Source organism: Zalophus californianus, chromosome 2 (assembly GCF_009762305.2).
Source record: "Zalophus californianus isolate mZalCal1 chromosome 2, mZalCal1.pri.v2, whole genome shotgun sequence".
In the NCBI taxonomy this organism is placed as follows: domain Eukaryota; kingdom Metazoa; phylum Chordata; class Mammalia; order Carnivora; family Otariidae; genus Zalophus; species Zalophus californianus.
This window is the reverse complement of record NC_045596.1, coordinates 95,865,931-95,889,062: the sequence shown is the minus strand read 5'-3', so window position 1 is coordinate 95,889,062 and position 23,132 is coordinate 95,865,931. Positions and strand designations below refer to the sequence as shown.

The 23,132-nt window shown below is 34.2% G+C and overlaps 1 pseudogene; it reads right to left on the bottom strand.

Moving 5' to 3' along the window:
• Positions 1-467: 467 nt before the first annotated feature.
• LOC113926015 lies at positions 468-590 on the bottom strand (annotated as a pseudogene).
• Positions 591-23,132: the final 22,542 nt, after the last annotated feature.

Sequence of the window (23,132 nt, the reverse complement as noted above, 5' to 3'; positions counted from 1 at the left end):
TGAAAAGAATGTGTATTTTGCTGCTTTAGGATGAATTGTTCTGACTATATCTGTTCAGTCCATCTGGTCCAGTGTGTCATTCAAAGTCATTGTTTCCTTGTTGATTTTCTGCTGAGGTGATTTGTCCAGTGATGTTAAGTGTTAAATTTTCCTTCTATTTTTGTGTTATTAAAATTTTAAATTTCCTTCTATTATTGTATTATTATCAAAGAGTTCCTTTATGTTTGTTATTAATTGTTGTATGTATCTGGCTGCCCCCATGTTGGGGGCATAAATACTTACAATTGTTTATCTTCTTGTTAGATAGTACCCTTTATTATGATATATTGCCCATCTTCATCTCTTGTTACAGTCTTTGGTTTAAAATCTAGTTTGTCTGATATAAGCATTGCTACTCTAGATTTCTTTTGATGTCCATTAGCATGGTAAATAGTTCTCTGTCCCCTCACTTTCAATCTGCAGGTGTCTTTAGGTCTAAAATGAATTTCTTGTAGGCAGCATATAGATGAGTCTTTTTTTTTTTTTTCAATTAGCAATAATTGTGCCTTGGATAAACCTCATTGGCTACGATACTGCCACTGAGCAAAGCTTGTTTTTTTTTTTTTTTCTTTTAATCCATTCCAACACCCTATGTCTTTTAATTAGAGCATTTAGTTCATTTACATTCAGAGTAATTATTGACATATATGAATTTAGTGCCATTGTATTACCTGTAAAGTTGGTGTTTCTGAGGATTTTCTCTATTCCTTTCTAGTCTTTGTCACTTTTGGTCTCTCTTTCCTACTCAAAAAGTCCTCTTTAATATTTCTTTCAGGGCTGTTTTAGTGGTCATGAACTCCTTTAGTTTTTGTTTGGGAAACTCTGTGTCTCCTTCTATTCCAAATGATAACCTTGCTGGACAGAGTATTTTTGACTACAGATTTTTCCTATTTATCACATTGAATATATCATGTCACTCCCCTCTGACTTGCCAGGTATCTGTGGAGAGATCTTCTGTCAGCTTTATGGGCCTTCCTTTGTAAGTCAGGGACTTCTTTTATCTCGCTGTTTTTAGGACTCTTTCTTTATCACTATATTTTGCAAATTTGATTACAATATGTCATGATGTTGGTCTGCTTTTGTTGATTTTGATGGGAGTTCTCTGTGTCTCCTGGATTTGGTTGTCTGTTTCTTTCCCCTGATTAGGGAAGTTTTTGGCTGTTATTCCCTCAAATAAATTTTCTGCCCCCTTTTCTCTCTCTTCTTCTCTGGGAGTCCTATGATACAAATGTTATTACATTTGATGGAGTCACAAAGTTCCCTAAGTCTATTCTTATGATCCATATTCTTCTTTCTCTCTTTTGTTCAGCTTCATTATTTTCCACTATTCTATCATCTATATCACTTATTCTTTCCTATGATTCTTCTATCCTTATGGTCATTACATCCAGTCTGTTTCATATTGTATTTTTCATTTCTGACTCTTTTTTAACTGTGTATCTCTATTGTAAGGGTCTCCATAAAATCTTCCATCCTTTTCTCAAGTTCAGTGAGTATCCTTATGACTATTGCTTTAAATTCTCTATCAGGCATGTTACTTATATCTGTTAGATCTCCATCAGGCATGTTACTTATATCTGTTAGATCTCTGGCCATGACCTTTTCTTGTTTCATTTGTGATGAATTCTTCTATCTTGGCACTTTGTCTAAGTCTCTGTCTTCTTTTGTGTGTTAGAAAAGTTTGTTGTGTGTTTCCTGCTTCTGAGAGTGATGGCTTTATGAAGAGGTCATATAATGTCCAGGGCCTGGCACTTCAGGGAGTGTCTCTTGTGTGTGCTTCTTGTGCTCTGCCCACAGTTTTCACTGCTCTATCCTTCAGGCCAGTCATCTACAGAGGCTCTCCTTGCCTGTTGTGGGCACTGTTTGAACATTGGCCAGAGTTTGGCAAGTTTTAACCAAGTGTGCTCTGGTCTCCTCTACTTCTATAGAACTGAAGCTTTGGGGAACTCTCTGGTTGGTAGATGTGGTGGGTGCAGAGGTTTCTGCTGGTCTTCTGGGGAAGGGACCCCATAGTGCTGGGCCTTAGGCACACTTTCCTGAGAAAAGCAGTGCCAGCAAAGTGCAGGGCCTGGGACTTGGTGTAAGCAGTTTAGGTGGCCAATGTTGGCACTGTGCTATTTACTAAAGTTGTTTTATGCTAAGGGATGGGAGAAGGAAATGGCTCCAGCAGCTCCTTTGTCCCCAGAGAGGGGCCTCCGTGCTTGCTGTTCTCAGGGAAGCACTCCCAGAAGAGCAAATAATTTCCCCCATGCATCCCAAGCCTTTTTCAGATCACAGCTTTCATGCTGTCTGTTTTCAGGTTGCTTGCTTGCCTGGAGCAGCACAGTGCCTTTTGTGCTCTATCCTAGCCAAATCTGGTATCTTTTAAAACTCTGAACTCTAGGGACATAATGTCATGGGGACCTGCAATTGGTCTTTTGGGGGAGGGTCTTGCCATGCTGGGACTGATGCAGGTTTGACCAAGTAGGGCATTTGTGCCACAGCACAGGTGGATGGGATTTGGAGCAAGCTAGCTAAACAGCCAGTGTCCAGTTTAGCTCCCCCTAGCAGGTGTCTCTGTGCTTTTGCTGAGGGGCAGGGGAGGAAAATGGAGCCCACCGACTCTTTTGTCTCCAGGGAGGCATCTCTTTGAACACCATCTCTCCCAGATACACTCCAAGAAAAGCAAATAGTCTTTCCGCTGTGAGCCTTAGGCGATCCTCAGATCATACCATCTGCCCTGGGGTTGTTTGTCTGCCTTCTCTTTAGGAGTAGGGCAGCATCCTCAGAGCTCTATCCCAGGCAAACCCACAGACTTCTAAAACTCCAGTCTTATGACCTGGACAAAAAAGAAATCCCAAATTCCCATGGAAATGCATAATGAAATATGGCAATGATAATGATATCTTTTGACTTCCCAAAGTGTAAGATGCATATTAAGGCAATATTTCTCATGGCTTATAGTGGAAGCTGCTTTTCATCAAAATTTGACAGATTTTAAGGCTTTTCTTATTTAATGAATGTAGTAAGAACATTCTAATTTCTAATTATATTTATCTTTGCATATAATCAGATCCTGGACTTTATTTTCTGAATTTGCTGAAAATTTTCTGAATTTGCTGAAAATTATTATTGCCCTCCATAGGCAGAATAAAAATCTTTTCAAAAGTGTTCATAACAGTCCTCTGGTCTTCAAAGATTTTCTTGAGATTAGTTATCTTCCCTGAGCCTATCACTTTTTTTTCAAGGTCTCCAGTGGCTTGAAATTCATCTCATTCTTCAGTATTTATAACTATTATTTGTTTCCTATCACAAAAGTATCACAACCACTCTTTACTCCGTTTTACCCTCTATCACATGCATTGTCAAGATAGACCATATTTGGGGTCTTAAAGCACAACTTAATGCATTTAAATGTTTTAAAGTAAGCTTAAACTTGAAATCATTAACAGAAAGGTATCAGGAAAATTTTAAATATTTGGGAGTTACCAATATACTTCCAAAAATTAATTGTTAAATTGGAACTTATTTACAAAAAAATAAAGTTGAAAATTCACATTATCTGTTTTCAAAGTTTACTGTAAAAGAATTTGTTATTTTAGAGAAAGGATAGACATATAAATCAACAGATTATCACAGAATCCAGATAAAGACCAACATACATATAGTCAATTACTTTCTGAAAAAGTATAAAACCATTCAATAGAGGAAAAGTTTTCTTTTTTTCCAAAATGGTACTAAATAATTAAAGATCTAAGGAAAAAATTACTTAAGATCATACCTTAAAAAAATAACCCCAAATGAACCAAAGACATAACTATAAAAAGCAAAATTATAAAAATTCCAGAGAAAAATATAGGAGACTTTTTTTGTGTGTCGCTGTGAGTTTGGCAAAGTAATTCTGAGGAAAACATTACTACGAATGAGTATCAACAGAAACAAAACAGCATAATTAGCATCCCAAGGATTTCAATGTTGGAACTATCTATTGTTCTAAGTTACTTCTTATTTTCCAGCATGAGATTATTTCAACACTGGATTAATCTAATTGTAATCTTTTGAGTAGTTTAAATTACAATTAGATTAACCCGGTTTTGAAATATTCTAGTGCTAGAAAATAAGAAATGACTTGAGACAACAGGGTTGAAAGTGACAACAACAAAGTAGTTGAATGAGAAGGAGACTGATGTAATTTTGGGTAAACAGGGACAAACAGAACAAGGCATTACATAAGAGGTGCTATTAAAGGTAACAAATGTATCCTTGTGTGTTTATAGAAAGAAAATAAACAGAAATAAAAAATTAAGATATGTGATTGTATTGTTAGATTTCATGATTTTTAAGGTGAAGTCTTCCAAGTAATGAGAAATTTCAAAATTTAGAATATAGTAAAAAAAAAATAGATTAATTAAAAATGTCAACACAGGGGTGCCTGGGTGGCTCATTCATTAAGCATCTGCCTTCAGTTCAGGTCATGATCCCAGGGTCCTGGGATCAAGCCCCGCATCGGGCTCCCTGCTACGCAGGAGGCCTGCTTCTCTCTCCCACTCCCCCTGCTTGTGTTCCCTCTCTTGCTGTCTCTCTCTGTCAAATAAATAAATAAATAAAGTCTTTAAAAAAATGTCAATACATGGAGGATTCCCTTCTTACACCCTCTGACACTCCCAGTGCTTATATTAGTTTCCAGTTGGATCTCATAATTTCTATACTATTGAATTTTGGAAGGAATCCAACAAACTTTAGCTAATAAATCATTTTTCATGAAAAAGCATTATCATTTCTGTTAAAGTGTATTTTTTTTGTTTGCTAATCTCATGGTTAATCATTAAAAAGAACTTTTTAGTTAACAAAGAATATAAGAAAAATATTTAGAATAATATATGAATATTTAACTATTAAAGTGTGATTATTAAGAAATAAAAGATCATTTTAATGCATAATATTTTTTGCTAAAAAGAGAATGATTTAATTGACAATATGGATTCATTTTATTCTCCTAACAAAGTGCCTGTGTTTGCCTTGGAATTCATTATACTGATAATACATCCAGTGAAATATAATTTAAACTTTAATTAAAAGATCATTTACAGTATTTACCATTTTAATGAAATAGCTAAATTTAATTAATTGCAAGTGAAAGAAATATCTATACTTTAAGATAGATTATAACTTAAAAATTATGCCAAAAGTTATATATGAATTAAAATTGCATGTTATTTTCTTTATAACCTGAAGTTATTATTATATGAAATGATTACTATAAAAGTAGTTGCTATATCTCACTGCAGATATTAACAGCATATTAAAATCACAACCAATATTATTACTGCTTTAAATATAATACTCAGAATGTAGTAAGAGATGAAAATAAATCACAGGTGCTGCAGATTGGGAGAGAGCCTTGATCATGGAAGCAAGATAGAGAGAGTGAGAGAGAGAGAGAGAAATCAGCATGCAGGGGATTGCACAAGAAAAATAATTCCTCAAAACCATTGACTGGGAAACGAGAGGGGCTGATTATTGCAAAGTTTTACAAGCAGCAGAGCTCAAAGTCTGAAGTTTTAGAAGCCCATGCCATCACTGGTGTGGAGCTTGGCAGGGCTTAGAGTTTTTCCTGTGAAGAAGGAGGGCAGAGGCCCTGGAGAAGCATTTGGGAGAGGTGGCACTGCATCTCCGGACAAAAGGGCGAGCAGTGAAAAGTTCTCATTACTCATGTCTAATGTTCTCTTTGGTTAGTGGGAATAATGTCACCTTCTTCTGGATTATACATCACATTGTCTACCCAGTGAATTCACACCTCATGTTATCTAGATATTATATCTCTTTTCATTCACATTGTAAAGTTCATAATTGCTATAATATTTTACAAACTAAGTGATCACAATGTTTCAGAAACATTTTAAGAACATTACATATATGATCACAGTTATTCCCAATTATTTATTTGAGGCAAGCAGAATGAGATAAGTAAATTTTTGAAGAGTAAAGGTAATAAACTTAATAAATTTATTTACTAAGTATGAATAAATGGAAGAAAGCACTCCATAATTGCTTCTTGAGGCTCCACATTAATTCAACTTATCTCCTCTTTCTTTTAATTCATTTTTTCCCTGCTTTCTCACTCTGAATTCTACATCTACAATATGATTAGGACATGTGTATGTAAAAAAGTATGTGCTTTATCTGGATCAGTAACTGGTACACTGTCAAGGTATTAATATGTGATGTACAGAGCCTGACTTACTCTCAAGAAATTATTAATTTCCAAGAAGTTGTCCAATGACATAATTTACTAACTATCAAATATTACAAATACTGTAGAATTCTAATGAAAACCATAAAACAGACTCTTTAACTATAGAGAATAAACTGAGGGCTGCTGAAGGGGAGATGAGTGGGAGGATGGGTTGAACAGGTGATGGGAATTAAGGAGGGAATTTGTGATGAGCACTGGGCATTGTATGTAAGTGATGAATCACTAAGTTCTATTCCTGAAACCAATATTACACTACATGTTAACTAACTGGCATTTAAATAAATACTTGAAACTACAAAAAAATTAAAAATAAAAATATATTCCTGGTTATATCTTGTCAAAGTTCATCATGTCAATACCCATTTTAATTGCTTGTTTTATAAGACAAGAAAAACAAAGAGTATTCATTTTAAATTAAAAAAAAATTATTGTTCTAAAAAATGTAGGCTATATATTTTGTTCTATATACTCTATATATTTCCTTTATTCTTTTGGTAGAACTCAGGGATGTGTGTAGTCACACAGTGTTAGAACATCTTTCAGTGTTGTTTACAAAGCTCTTGACTTAGTAGCTGTTGGCAGTAATTAGCATAACTTTGGTAAGTTAATGCAGCTTTTTTTATCTCCTTGTTCTAGTCTGTGAAATGCTTCATTTAAACTAAATGCACTTTAATGTCTTCTATAAAGGTAAAATATGACAGTAGATGTCTACTCATAAGGATCATTATTAATGTCACCACTATAAAAAACATGATTAAAGTATTCAGACAAGTATGATTAAATATTGTTCTTAAAATTAGCACCAAGGTTATATATTAATGTATGCTTCTGTCAATAGAGCATTTTCTTATATACAGTATTATAAACTATTTGACTGAAATAGAAAACAGAGCAATGAAGTGCTAAAATATTTAAATAAAACATAATTTTTAAAGCAGATTCATTTATTTGTTAATTTTGTAAACTTGGGGAATTTATATAAATTATTTAGGTTTCATACTATTCAGCCATCATCTGAAAAATTATTAATAGGTAATGCCCTCAAAATTCCCTTCGGGATTTATATTCACCCAATATATAGCTGCTATAATAGTACTAAAAGTATTATTGATAATAATGGAAATAAAGTTATTATATTCTATTTGTTATTATTATGAACAACATAATTGGAGCTTAACAAAGGAAAGATGTTCACAAAAAATAGCAGTCCATGTCTTTTGGGATTGAAGGTATCTAGAAAACCTTGATTATTTAATTATTACTACACTAAGTTTCTCAGCAGATCCTCTAAAGTGTTAACTTTCACTTGTGGGCTACATTATACTGGAACCGGACTTTGAATCTGGCAAAGAATCTTGAAATTGATAGTTAATATACACTATCAAATATTTATCAAGTTAAATTACTTGATCTTTAAAAAAAATTTGAATTTCTGTGTTATCTAAATTATGTCTCCCAAATTAGAAAATTATCAAATAATTTTGACATTTCCACTTTATATTTTATCTATAAACATGGCCACAAAATTCTATGGATTATTTGATTTTTATTCTTAGGGAAATTTTAAGACTTTGCATTAAAGAGTGACTTTTTTTCCACCTTAGTTAAAGCTATCTGAAAGTATAGGTGATAATTTTACATGTGAACATTCTTTAAAACCAGTATAATTTCTTTTCCTCCCTAAATCCAGTGTGTATATGTTAATATACAGAATAACTGAAGTAGGTTAAAAGTCAATGTGTTCATTTCTTTTTGAAATTTCAAGTCACTAGAGGGGCCACCTGGGTGGCTCAGTTGGTTAAGCATCAGACTCTTGATATCAGGGTTGTGAGGTCAAGCCCCAGTTTGGGCTCCATGCTGGGTGAAGAGCTTACTTAAAAAAGAAAATAAAAGTAAGTTTTGGGGCACCTGAGTGGCTCAGTTGGCTGAGTGTCCAACTCTTGGTTTCACCTCAAGTCATGATCTCATGGGTCCTGGGATAGAGCCCTACCTCTGCTAAGTGGAGAGTCTACTTGAAGATTCTCTCCCTCTGCCCCCCAAAATAAATAAATAAATCTATAAAATTAAAAAAAAATAAATTTTAAATCATTAGCTATATTAAATATCATCACTGTCCTTAATATTATAGAAATATTTGGTACAACGATTTATCTCTACATTAAGAAAAATGCAATAAGCTATTCTTTGATTTGTTTTTAAAGATTTTATTCACTTATTTGAGAGAGAGAGAGAGCACGAGTGGGGGGAGGGGATGGCAGAGGGGGAAGCAGACTCTTAAGCAGGGAGCCTCATGCAAGACTCGATCCCAGGGCCCTGGAATCATGACCTGAGCAGAAGGCAGCCACTTAACTGACTGAGTCACCCAGGCACCCCTACTCTTTGAATTTTTAACATAAATTAGAAGTCTTTTTAAATGAAATTTTTATGTGTATGCATGATAATACATAATCAGCAAGAACATCACTATGCTTGGTAGTTTTCTATGAGAAAACTATAAAACGAAAAAAAGTACTCCCTAATTTCTCATGGTTCATCTAAAAGCAAATATAGAATATTAATCAATTTTTATCTGAAAAGTAAACATAACAAGTAACTATTCACATTCTGCCAAATTTCATTTGTGTTTAATTTTGCAGAAAAACAAATTTTGCAAAGGACTTGAAATCTATTGTGTATCAGACACATCTTATTATGGGATGATTTGTGATAGTTTATAAATTGTTATACAACATAAAGGATTGTGCCTTTAGTCTGTATTACCCTTAATAATAGTTATTACAACTGTTCTCATTTAAATATAATATTTTATGTCATGCATAAGTGTAATGTAATATAATAAATTGGATTATTATATTTTTCTTTCCTCACGAATTAATGCACTTATTGCTTTTGTACTTGGAGTCTTAATCTTTTTGCACATAAAGCCCTTAGAATTAATCACTATTTTTAAACTACAAGAACATCAGTTAATTAAGATTGACTCACAGAAATAACACAACCATCCAAAGTCAATGTCCTTATCAGGGCAATTATTGAATAATGTTTTAAATAATGATAATATAGCTCCTAAGTATCTTAATGTATCACTAGTTTTACTTTATTACACTGCTTTTTTTTTAATTTTATTTATTTATTTGACAGAGAGAGACACAGCGAGAGAGGGAACATAAGCGGGGGGAGTGGGAGAGGGAAAAGCAGGCTTCCCACAGAGCAGGGAGCCCGATGCGGGGCTCGATCCCAGATTCCTGGGATAATGAGCTGAGCTGAAGGCAGACGCTTAAGGACTGAGCCACCCAGGCGCCCCAATTACACTGCCTTTTTATTTCACTTCTCAGTTTTCCGTATTCTAAACAATAGCACCATGCTTCCTTTTAATTTATCAGACAGTTGAAGATACAATTTCAGTAACTATTATGGTAGAACAATATTGAAAATATAACAAAGTATTTTATTAAATACCTATACCTCCAAAAATTGTAATTTAATTGAAACACTGTTGGGTTTGTGAAATCAATATGTGCATGATGTGGTGTTGGAGGTAGATGCATTTTTTAAGACTATATTATAATCATGTAATATGAGAAATGTAAAGAGTATGAAGATCAAGTTTATTTACCATCCAATGATTAGAGTTTATATTATTAAAGAAAGCCCCTGATCTGGGGGCTTTCTTGAATGCCATTTGATATAACTAATTCATTACCATTTAATGTAACTTTACATTTTTTAAGACCACTCTATTAGAAATTACCTTTTTATGTTAAAACAAAATATCTTGCTAAAGCTGCTAACCCTCCAAAGGGAATCACTGGAAAAAGTCTAATCCTTCTTTCAATAAATGCCCTTCTGGCTACTGTGGCATAAATAGTATACTCTTCAAAATCATTTCTTCTCAAGACAAAATACAGTGTTAGAACAACTTTTATGTTAGTCTTTGACGTCTCAAGTTATTTTATATGTCTCATCACTCTTGCAAAATAATTTTATTCAACAAATATTTCCTAAGAATCTACTACTATGTACTAGATTCCAGAGATAGAATGGTGTACAAACCAGGCAAAAAAAAAAATCCCTGCATTTGGAGAACTTCTCTTTTGATGGGACTCCAAAACGGTACTAAGTAATGAGTACAGATGTATTTATAGACTCTCTACATTTGTTTAAGCTCATAGGCTTTGTCTTTTCATGACATCTGTTTCTGTAGATGCCTAATGACTGTACTGACTAACAAGAGCAAGGAGGGAATCTTGTAAAAATCACCTGGGGATCTCCTATATGCTAATATCAATTCATTAACTTCAGTTCCAAATCCAGCTAATTTACATCTCCATCTTGTTCACTTTAAGAGACTAAAGAGACTTTGTCAAACACCATACCCCATTGCCTGTGCTGTACATTACTTTGAATAAAGAGAATTAAAATACTGTCATCAACCATTATAGATTTCTGAAATTATAAGAAATATTTCATTCACAGGTGAGGCTTAGGGATAGCATGCACTTTGCTTATCCTATGCCAACTAGTCTGAATAAATTTATTTTTCTCCCTTTATTAAAAATTTAAATAGAATGTAAAACTACAACTCTAAATGATATATCATGAAGAGGTAAATGAGATAAAGATATCCTGAACAGCACAAACACAGGAGTTTAGGAAAAAATCGAATTGAACATATACAAGTGTATGCTAGCTTTAAAATTCTATTTCATTGGAAGATAACAAGGGCTCATAGGTTAGCAATATGCATTATAAAAAAAGACACATTTTTAAAAGTGAATTTCTCAGTCCCAGCCATCCAACAAACATCACAACATGGTTCTTCCTTATCCCATGCCCATTAGTACACAGAAAAGGGTAATTTACAAAAATAAATTAATATGGATCTTTTAAAAATCAATCTTATAAACCTATTTTTTGTAACTTTTAGTAGTAAATCTCATCCTTGCAATATTATGAATGCCACTTTGGGTGAAAAATAATTATTTTGTGTCATCAAAGAGGTGATACTCAATGAAACTGTTAAGCTTAAAACAAAGTGGCTACTGAGATCAATTTTTATCATGCATTGGGCACCTTGGATGTTCAATAAGTAATCCATAAAATTAATGATTTTAGTAAAAATATAACTTTTTACCATGTTCTTTCAGTGAATCATATGTTAAGATTGCATTTTGTGATGTTATGAACTATATTACTTCTTTTACCTCAAGTTGCTTATTTTGCTTATATAAAATGCATCAGATTGATGTTTGTGAGAAAATTGATTAGAGACTTTTCAACAAATAAGCTCAAAATAAAACAAAGAAACACTGTGTACTACATGTGGGAGATATCTGCAAATCTGCAAAACACACTAGAATATTATTCATAATGGACTACATCGTGTTAATACAACATGACAGGAAACACAGTGAAATTAAAACAATATCACCAATAGTAATTCAGGTCCCTAAAATGTTTTTAAATGCCATAAAAATCAGAATAACTTATTTCATGCTTTTGAGATAAATACACCTGATTATCTAAAAATAATCTCAACTAACATAGAGAATGAATTTGGATACTCCACAGAATTTTATGGTTATGATTATATTGAATATTTCCAAGGTATACTTGTCTCTAAGTGTATATTATTTTATCTCTACATTAAGGAGATAATATTTTGAAGCATTTATAATTTTTATGTGAGTAATTATAAGATTAAAACACTATAGAGCAAGGGTGGAGAAGAGCTGTGGAGTGAGCAGGAGATGAGTAACAATGTACAGTTCTGAAATTCTGAGGTGACAGCATGAGTTCTTGAGGGAGTATAGAGACCTGGAAGAGAAAGGAAACTCCTTCAGATGCAAAGCCCAGTGCTAGAAGCTGTGAATGATACGGTGATGGTTTAGACATGATCTAAACCTATTAAACAGATAAAAACAAATGTCCAACTATTATAAAGTACTCCATTGAGGGGTTCAAGGTAGAGGCATGGGAAGACCCTGAATTCACCTCCACCCACAGGCACACCAAATCTACACGTACATATAAAGCAATTCCTCTTGAAGAACTAAGGGCTTATTAACCAGCTCCCATACAACAAAGTGTAGAAGGACCACATACAGAAAAGTAGGAAAGACAGAGACATGGTAATACAGGAACTTCACCCCCAACACTAGGACCTGTGGTAGGGAGGGAGAGCACTGAGTGACCCATGCACAGATTTGCTACCCTGAGGTACAGCAGAAAAACAGCAGGTTAAAGAACAACTTAGACTATAACTGATGGAAACCCATTTCCTCACCCTACAGCATCCACCAAAAGTTGAGGAACTGTTGAAACTTTCTCCAGGATTGGAGGTGCTGGGGTTGGAGGTGTTTATGTTCCCCCCTCTGTTTTGATAGTGCAGATGAAAGTAGGATCTGGGCATTTTATGCAGCCTGCCACCTCAAGCCCCAGGCCTCTAGCCCACACCAGTTCAAATCAAAACAACAAAATATCACCTCACACCAGCCAGGATGGTTAGTATTAAAAAGACAAGAAATAACAAGTGTTGACAAGGCTATGGAGAAAGGGAACCCTCATGCACAAGGAGTGTAAATTGGGACAGCCAATGTAGAAAACAATATGGCAGTTCCTCAAAAATTCAACGATAGAGGAGCACCCGGGTGGCTCAGTCGTTAAGCGACTGCCTTCGGCTCAGGTCATGATCCCAGCATCCTGGGATTGAGTTCCGCATCAGGCTCCCTGCTCAGTGGGGAGCCTTTTTCTCCCTCTGCCTGTCACTCCCCATGCTTGTGCTCTCTCCTTCTCTAAGTCAAATAAATAAATAATTTTTTAAAAAAAATTCAAAGATAGAAATAGCATATGATTCAGTAATTCTACTTCTGAGCGTTTACCCAAAGAAATGAAAATATTAATTCAAAAATATATATGCACCCCTATGTTTATTGTAGCATTATTTACAATGCCAAGGTATGAAGGCATACTATGTGTCCATCTATAGATGAATGGATGAGGAAGATGTGATATATATATATATATTTTACTCTCTCTATATGGTAAAGTATTACTCAACTATACAAATAATTAAATCTGGGGTGCCAGGTGCCCCAGTTGGTTAAGTGTCTGCCTTTGGCTCAGGTGATTATCTCAGGGTCCTGGGACCGAGCCCCACATCAGGCTCCCTGCTCAGCAGGGAATCTGTTTCTTCCTCTCCCTCTGCCCTCCTCCTGCTCATGCTCACTCTCTGTTTCTGTCTCTCTCTCTCTCTCTCTCAAATAAATAAATAAAATCTTAAAAAAGAAAGAATTAAATCTTGCCTTTTGTGACAACATGGATAGACCTAGAAGGTATCACGCTAAGTGAAATTAAGTCAAACAGAATAAGACAAACACAATTTGTTTTGACTTACATGTCAAATCTAAAAAAGAAACAGAACAAGTGAACAAACAAATTAAATCAGAAACAGACTCAAAAACAGAGAACTGATGTTTGCTAGTAGGTAGGAGGCTGGGGATAGACAAATAGGCAAAGGAGATTAAAAGGTATAAATTTCTAGTTATAAAATAAGTCATGGGGATGAAAAGTATAGCATAGGGAATATAGTCTGTTCTATTGTAATAATTTTGTATGGTGACAGATAGTAATTACACTTATCATGGTAAACATTTCATAATGTATATAATTGTATGACTATGCTGTACACCTGAAATTAATATAATACTGTATGTCAACTACACTTCAATTAAAAAAAACACTACAGTATCATCAGATTATTTTTTTCTCTAAATAGTGCTTTAGACAATAAAAAGAAACAAGAGCTATTTAAATGTAAAAGCTGAAGGAAAATAAAACTCTCGCTCTTTGCAGATGATATGATTACATATTCTACATTTTCTTGCCTTCAATAGTATTTGCTATTTCTGAGTCTCAAATATTGCCAGTTATAGGCAGGGCTGCCTGGCATCCACAAGGCAATATTTTCCTTTTCACTTTTATTTGAAAGTAATGCTTCTTAAACTGTGTTGAATTTCCAATTTTCTTTTTTATTTCCTTTCCTTGTGCCTTCTTCACTGCTGCTCTTGTTTTCTTTATGTAGATCCAAGTTTTCCAATCTGTATCATTTTCCTTCTCTCTGAAGAATTTCTTTTAACCTTTTATGCAAGGTAAGTCTACTGTCAACAAATTATTTCATTTCTTGTTTGCTTGAAAAAGTCTATTAAATATTTTACTCAATTTTTTACTTCCTCGTAAGATTTGTAAAGAAGAAGTTTCATATAATTCTTACCCTTGTATAATACAAGTAAGGCTTCTCCTGACCCTGTCTTTTTTTAAGACTTTTTCTTTATGTTTTCATATGGTTTGAATAGGATATCTCTAGGGGTAGATTTGTGTGTGTTTGTGTGTCATTTATTCTGATTGGTGTTCTCTGATCTTGGATTTGTGGCTTGTTTTCCTTCACAAATTTTGGAAAACTCTCATTCATTGTTACTTCAAATGTCTTTTTCTCTTTCTTATTCTTCTGATCTCCCATTATATATGTTACAAGTTTTGTAATTGTACCAAAGTTCTTACATATTCTTTTCCATTTTTTCATTATGTTATTTATTTATTTATTTATTTATTTATATTTATTTTTGCTTTTCAGTTAGGGAGTTTCTATTGACTTATCTTCAATCTTACTGTTTCTTTCCTCAACCATGTCCACTCTACAGATGAGTCCATCAAAATCATTCATTTGTTACAATGTTTTTTTTTTAAGTTTTATTTATTTATTTATTTGAGAGAAAGAATGAGAGAGAGAGAGAGCACATGAGAGGGGAGAGGGTCAGAGGGAGAAGCAGACTCCCCGCTGAGCAGGGAGCCCGATGTGGGACTCGATCCCGGGACTCCAGGATCATGACCTGAGCCGAAGGCAGTGGCTTAACCAACTGAGCCACCCAGGCGCCCTGTTACAATGTTTGTGTCCAGCATTTTCTCTCGATTCTTTCTTAGAATTTCCATCTCCCTGCTTATATTACCATTGTATGTGTATAGAGAGATAGATATACATTCTATTCTTGCATGTTGTTCAATTTTTCCATTAGAACCCTTATCTTCCATATCAATCAAGTTGTTTAAAATTCCTGATCTGATATTGCTAAAATCTTTGTTATATATAGTCTCATTCTCATATCTGCCTTGTTTTTCAGGTTGTGTTTTCTCTTGCCTTGTCATAGGACTTGTAATTTTTTTTAAGACTTTATTTAATTATTTGACAGCGAGAGAGGAAACACAAGTAGGGGGAGTGGGAGAGGGAGAAGCAGGCTGCCTGTGGAGCAGGGAGCCCGATGCGGGACTCCATCCCAGGATCCTGGGATCATGACCTGAGCCGAAAGCTGACGCTTAATGCCTGAGCCACCCCGGCGCCCCAGGACTTGTAGATTTTTGCTAAAATCTGGACATGGCAATGGGAACCGAGGCATATAGGCCTGGTGTAGTTTTACGTTTACTTAGGGAGGAGTTGATCTGTGTCTACAGTTCGCTGTAGTTGTATGTGTCTGAGACTTCCATTTCTTCTAGTGATTTTTTCTTTCTCCTCTGTTGTGTCTGGATTTCCCTAGGAACTCCTTAGAGTCTGTCCCTTGTAGATCTTTTAATGTAGCTGACTGTGGTTTTATAGGAGCCCTGTGGTTGTGGTGGTAAGAGTGGGGTTGGTGGAGTGAGGAAGCATTCTACAATTCTTCGATTAGATCTCAATCTCAGTAGACTGTTTGAGCTGTCATCTTCACAAATCGTTCTCAGCATTTCTTTTTTCTTTTCCTAATCTCCTTGGATGAGAAAAAAAGGTTAGAGTTGGGTAATTTTTTATTCCCAAATCCAATAAGGTTCATGACATCTTTTTGAAACTTTGCTGAATAGGACTTGGCTGCAGAAAATTCTTTGAGATTACTTAAAAATAACTATTTTTCTCCTGGAAATATTTCAAAATGGTTATTTTTCCCCTAAACATAATTCAAAATTGTTACTGTTCCATTCCCTTGGTCAGACATGAGGGGATTTTTCTCTAATTGTTTTTGTGAGAAACTGGTAGAACTTCTGAAAGCAAAACCCATGAAAATGTGGTGGCCGCTTGGAATGGAGTCCCAAGAGTTTTTAACTCTCAAGTTTGTCCACACTTATACTCCATCAGTTTGGTCAAGTTATCATTTAAGTGTTCCTACTATTTACCGGCACCAGTAGATTATGCTTCAGGGTAAGCTGATTTGCCTTTTCTGTATTTGCCTGTCTCTCCAGTTTCAAGGTGGTAGTTGGTCCTGTGACTTCAATTCACTGAAAGAGCCACAAAAAAGTTGAGTTTCAGCCTGTTCAGCTTTTTTTTTGTGAAGATCTGATTCTTTTTGTTATGATCTTTCAAGGAAATATATCACATAATGGAATAGAAGAAATATTTTACAAGTTTAGTGGACACTTATTATTTAATATACTATTTTTAAAGAGGAAATAATTTTAGTAATAATTCTTCAATGGGCTTTTACCTCAATGAATATGAAACATACTATGGTAGACACCTCTGAGGAATAATTTTATTGCACTTTTATTTGTAAAGTAATAGTTGTATTATGAAACAAATTTTTTCTTTTGAATTGTGCATTGTTTTATTTTCCTGGAAAACAATTACCAATGAAGTGAGAAACCAATTTGGATATATAAAGAGAAAGCTCTGTCTTCACTTGAGATGATTATGAGGAATAATCAATCAATAATCATAAAAAATTTCTAAGGTACTAGTTGAATAATATTTTAATAATTAACTTTATGATTACAAAATGAGAGATATCACTTTTTTATATAAGGAAACCTAATAGTCATCTTTTCCTAAATGATTAGAAATAAAATCTAATTTAATGATTATTATGTGAATTCTCAATCTTATAACATATTTGATCCTTTTGTTTAAATATTTTTATTATTAAGCTGTAATTTTTTTCCATTAACTCAAATTATAAAAGTGCTCTTTATTTTTAAAATAAAAGTTTTATCATCTCATTGTTGATTTCTAATGTAATTGCTTTATAGTTGAGAACATTATAACTTTGGAAATGAGCAAGAAACTTTGATCTAGAGCATGGTCATAAAGTTGAAATATTCAAAGTCTTCTTGAAAATATTATATATTTCCACAGTATATAATTGTTTGAAGGGATACATTTTCCTATGTATTAGCTGGATCAAATATTATCACTGGGTTTTTCAAATCTTCTATAGATTTACACATTTTCTATTACTTGAAACAGTTTGAAAGATGTAATGACTAACATAAGTTTGTAATTGTCAGGTTGAGGTTTCTATTTTATAAAATCATATAGTTCAAATTGTTAAACTTTAATTTTTTAAAGATTTTATTTATTTATTTGACAGAGAGAATGACTGCAAGAGAGGGCACACAAACAGGGGGAGTGTGAGAGGGAGAAGCTGGCTTCCCGCAGAGCAGGGAGCCTGATGCGGGGCCGATCCCAGGACCACAGGACCATGACCTGAGCCAAAGGTAGACACTTAACGACTGAGACACCCAAGCACCCCAAGTTGTTAAACTTTTATTATTAATTTTTAAATATTTTTCTTTGTATTAATTTCTATCAATTTCTCATCCTCAATTATATTTTGTCGGAAATTGTAATAGCAGATGTCTTCCTCTAGTTTAATGCATTTCCCTACTTTGCAGTATCTTTGTGTCATTTCAACTATGTTCTTTAACAGCAGTGTATCCACTTTATTTGTCATTTTTTTTTTTTTTTTTTAGAGAGAGACAGCATGTGCAGGCAAAGGGTAGGGGTGGCAGTGGGAGGGACAGAGTGAGAGAAAGAGAATCCCAAGCAGGCTCTATGCTGCCCAACATGGAGCCCAACACAGGGCTCAATATCAAGACCCTGAGATCATGACCTGAGCCAAAATCAAGTCAGATGCTCAACTGACTGAGCCACCCAGGTACCCCTGATTATTTGCATTTTAATAGGTGTTTCTAAGTAGTTGTCATTGATCAAAATGTCAAATATACTTAGATGCATTCCTGATATCTCACTTCAGGCTAATTATTTACATGCTATATCTCTGTTTTGTCTCTATTTCTGTCTTCTGCTTTGTTAATTCAGTTTTTTCTTAATGTTTTTCCTCTTAGGTATTTTATAGAAGTTATGTTTGTATTTCTATTTGTTTAGGGTTATTTCTACATTTTTAACAATTGTACTTTATATTATCAAAAAAAGTTGTAAAAACATTTATTAAGTGAGCAGGAGTTGATGAAGTTTATTTGTGTGGTAAAACATAATATCCATTATCAGGTGTAGAATGCTTGCAAATGGAAAATAATTTTTTGTGATTTTTCTTTTTTTGGCATAATTGGATCAACTCACAGGCTTCAGAAAAAAGGTGGCTGGAGATTATCCTTTTTAGACTTCTAGTTTCTTTACTACCAGAAGACTTACATAAATATGAATCATTTATTCAAGAGCATCAGGCACCTGTGTTTAATTGCAACAAATTCTTCATTCTTTGTATTCTTGCCCTTTATTTTATGACTTCATGTGCCCTTTCACTAAATTGGTGGCATGTGCTACCCTATTTCTTGAGTTTGAGTCTGGTCAGATGACTAGACTACCAGGGTCAATAGGTTAAGACAAAAATGATGGCGTACCAATTCTAAACCAAGATATCAAGAGTACCTGTGTATTTTAACTTGTGTCTCCTAAGTTTCTGTTATCACCTAAGAATTTTATTCTTAAGCTAGACAGTTGGGCTTAGCAGGAGAATGAAAGCCAAGGAAGGTGAAACACTGTTTAAATCAGCTGATGTCTAGCTCAAGCTATATGATTATTGTTTTATGACTCGATGTTTTCTTTTTTCTTGTCTAATAATTACTTTCGTCTTTCAATAGCTGACATATGGCAGTTTACAGAACTCTGGAGTAGTCACTGAGCCAGAATTCAGTACTAAAACTCCAGTGTGTAGCTATGGTTACAGTTAAGAACAGCAGCAACCAGGAAAAACAGCCAACCGTTCCCAGATTTTTTAGTGAAAATTCTATTCCACAAGCTCCTGTTATTCAGCTCTCTGATTACAGGACTAGAAACTACAGGATCAAACAGAGCTGCCCTAGAAGAACCCAATGCTTTCTCCATTATGCTTAAAAGAAATATTTATATCTTTTTTCCAACTGTCTCTCAGCATTCTCTTTTGGCAGAACTGGGTTACATCTTAAACTCGAGACACAAATCAATCTATAAGTGTAATTTCAGAGTTCTACTTCTATATTATAGGAATACTTATAAAAAAGTGTTATTATCAGAGCTGAGAGAGCCATCTTACAAAAAGTTTTATTAATTTTGAACTTACATGCAAAGTTCTTAATGGTTTATTCTTACTTCTCTGTAAGTAAAACTCTTACAATCTTTTGTCTAATTGATTCCCCTTAAAGAATATGCAGTTTCACTAAATTAATTGTATAGTTGCTATGTGTGTTTGTGTATTCAGTAATTATATAGTCAGTGGGCTACATTGCCTGAGGCCTAGTCTTCCAAAAGCAGAAGATAATGAAATTTATTATCTAAGCACTGTCTTCCTCCAGGAACTGACCTTGCCAAGCAGCATAGTTAGTGCAAGAACACCATTTTGGAAATTTTGATCCTATCCCTTGAGTATTGATCTTATGTAGATGCTGAACTCAGTTGATCATGTTTTCTTCCCAGATAAATCTGAAATGAGAATTTTGAAAGAAAAAAGTATCACTATGTGAATGAATCTCTGAGACAAAAAATTCAGGAGCTGTTAGCAGACCTGGTGTTTGCCAAACTGAAGAATATAGTTAACACATAGAAAAAAAGGAGACAGGGCTCTAATATCCTTAAAAACATGGTTCCTGTTGATGTTGAGTCATGTTGGTTTCCTGATAATAAGAGAGGTACTCATTATATTTATCAGAATGTGTCCACTTTGCTTAAGGTGATTCAGGGAGTTTCTATCACAATAGAAAAGATTTTCGGGGCGCCTGGGTGGCTGAGTTGGTTAAGTGACTGCCTTCGGCTCAGGTCATGATCCTGGAGTCCTGGGATGGAGTCCGGCATCAGGCTCCCTGCTCAGCAGGGAGTCTGCTTCTCCCTCTGACCCTCCCCCCTCTCATGTGCTCTCTCTTTCTCTCTCTCTCTCATTCTCTCTCTTTCAAATAAATAAATAAATAAACCTTTAAAAAAAGATTTTCTATCAAGAGTTTCTGTCAAAAAGTGATCTAAACAACTAACAGCAAAAAAGTGTTGACTAATCTTGTTACTCTTTGCTATATTCAACTTAAACATTTACCAAAATACTAGTCCCAACTCATTCTAGGGTAACAGAAATTTATTTAATATAGTTAAGAAAAAACATATATATGAAGAGAATTATTTATCATAAATGCTCATTCAGCTCAATGTAATTATATATCCTAAATAAAATGTAATGAAAATATTTTACCATATATATAAGAATTACTGTAAAATATGAGGTAAAAATAATGAAGATTATTTAATAACAGCAATTACTTGGCAAAAATATCTTAGAGATATGCAAAAAAAATCCATGTATGACAAAAAAATATTGAGCTGAATACATTTCCATCTTATATTTTGATCATAGTATAGTAAGCTTAAACGTACACACATGAATCGGGAGACAGAAGTCTTAGTTAATAGAAACTAACCAAATTTACATTTTAATTCTTTTTTTCTTTATCTGTTCAATAAATATTTATATATAGAAAGAAAAAGTATTAGCTACAATTATTTACATCAGTACTATTTGCCTAATTTCATCCTGTTTATGTTAATTTTCACAGGAACATTACAATGTAGGCATTATCATTTTCCACAATTTATAGAAAAGGGAATTTGTGCCTAGAAGGACTTTAGAAAGTTATTCTAGTTCCAAAGCAATCTTAATAAATTATTATCAGTTATTTTAGAAATTACCAAGCATTAATCAGCAACCTTATGAGAATATGAATGTTCTAGCAAATGAAAGCAGAATATTTAGTTAATCTTGTAGGAAAGGAGAATATCAACTAAGAGTTCAACAGCATATTCCTGAATAACTTTACTACCAAGGCAGCTAAGTAGGGCTCAGAACATATGCTAGAATGGTTTACTGAGGGATCCTTGGGTGGCTCAGTAGGTTAAGGGTCCCACACTTGTTTTTGGCTCAGGTCATGATCGCATGGGTCATGGGATGGAGCCAAGGGCTCCGCACTCAGTGGGGAGTCTGCTTGAAGATTCTCTCCTTTGCCTCTCCTCCCACCCCCACTCATTCTCTGTTTTTCTCTCTCTCAAATAAATAAATCTTTTTTTTTTTTAAGAATGGTTTACTGAAAAGGGTGCCCTTCCTCAAAAGGAAAATCCATAGAGTGCATGAATATACCATCATACCTAACAAGGACCCAGAGTACCAATAATAAAAGATGCACTACAAATTAGAGGAATTAGCTTTTCATATAGGAAATGGAATAATGAAAGACAGTACTTCCCCTCAATATTGTAATGGAAAATACTGTTTGGGGAAGCATGCAGAAAGGCTTTTTGCATGCATTATTATCAGTTACAGATTCTACGGATACTTATTTGTGTTGGTGATTAACTGAAAACTAAATATTTTTAAGTATTTGGATAATTTTAGTGATTGATTAAGCAACCATTATATAAAAATGCTTTAGGAAGCAGTATTCTAGCTGAGAACTCAAACCTGAGTAAATGTACAATAACTAAGAGGGTCTCTATCACATGAAGATGTATAACAGGGTATGAAGAAAACAGTATTTCACAGGCTAAATTTTAATAGGATTATGAATCAACCAAACTAGTATTGTTTCATCTGTTCATGAAAATCCACTGATTTCTGATTTTAATAAGTGAAATATTAGTAATGTAATTTCCTATTAATTTTAACAAATTAGGTAAGTAGCATTATTAGGGTTGGTGTCTCCAACCCTCTTTTTTTTAACACGTTTTATTTTTATTTTTTATTTATCTCTTTTTTTTAAGTAATATCTACACCCAACGTCAGGTTCAAACTCACAACCTAAAGATCAAGAGTCACATGTTCTATGGACTTAGCCAGCCAGGCACCCCACAGTTTTTTTAAAGCATTCAAACCATCTTTGAAGAGTTTGGCTGAAACTAAATCCCGCTTTTCAATGCCTCACATAATTGAAAAACTATAGGAACCTATCAAGAATCAGAGAGTAAGAACAAGACATTCCTGTGAATCCACTCCTTGTTTCATTCAAGATGGTAGTCTACAAAGAAAAAAAAATGCAAATCTTAGAAAACACAAATACTATTTGTTGAGGTCCAATAAGAAATTTATAGAGGGGCACCTGGCTGGCTCAGATGGTTAAGCGTCTGCCTTTGGCTCAGGTCATGATCCCAGGGTCATGGGATCGAGCTCCACATTGGGCTCCTGGTTCAGCGAGGAGCCTGCTTCTACCTCTGCCTCTCTCCCTGCTCATGCTTTCTCTCTCTCTATCTCTGTGTCTCGAATCAATAAAATCTTAAAAAAAAGAAATTTATAGAATTTCATTTATACGTGTTTATCCCACGTTAAAAGAAATATTTTAAAGTACATTATATATTATAAGGGTAGGTATGACAATTTATAAACAAACACTTCTGCATATATTGGGGTGTATGCCAAAATGTTTTACTAATAGAGTGCATGATTGAAAATATATAAAACATCATGTTAAAAAAAATCAACACAATTTAAGAGGGAATCTGTGGAGAAGCTTACTTTTGGAGCCTCAAATAAAGAGAAGGAACACTTAAACACATGTCTGGATCCAAGCTGACTTTTGTGGCAGATATGAATCCGTT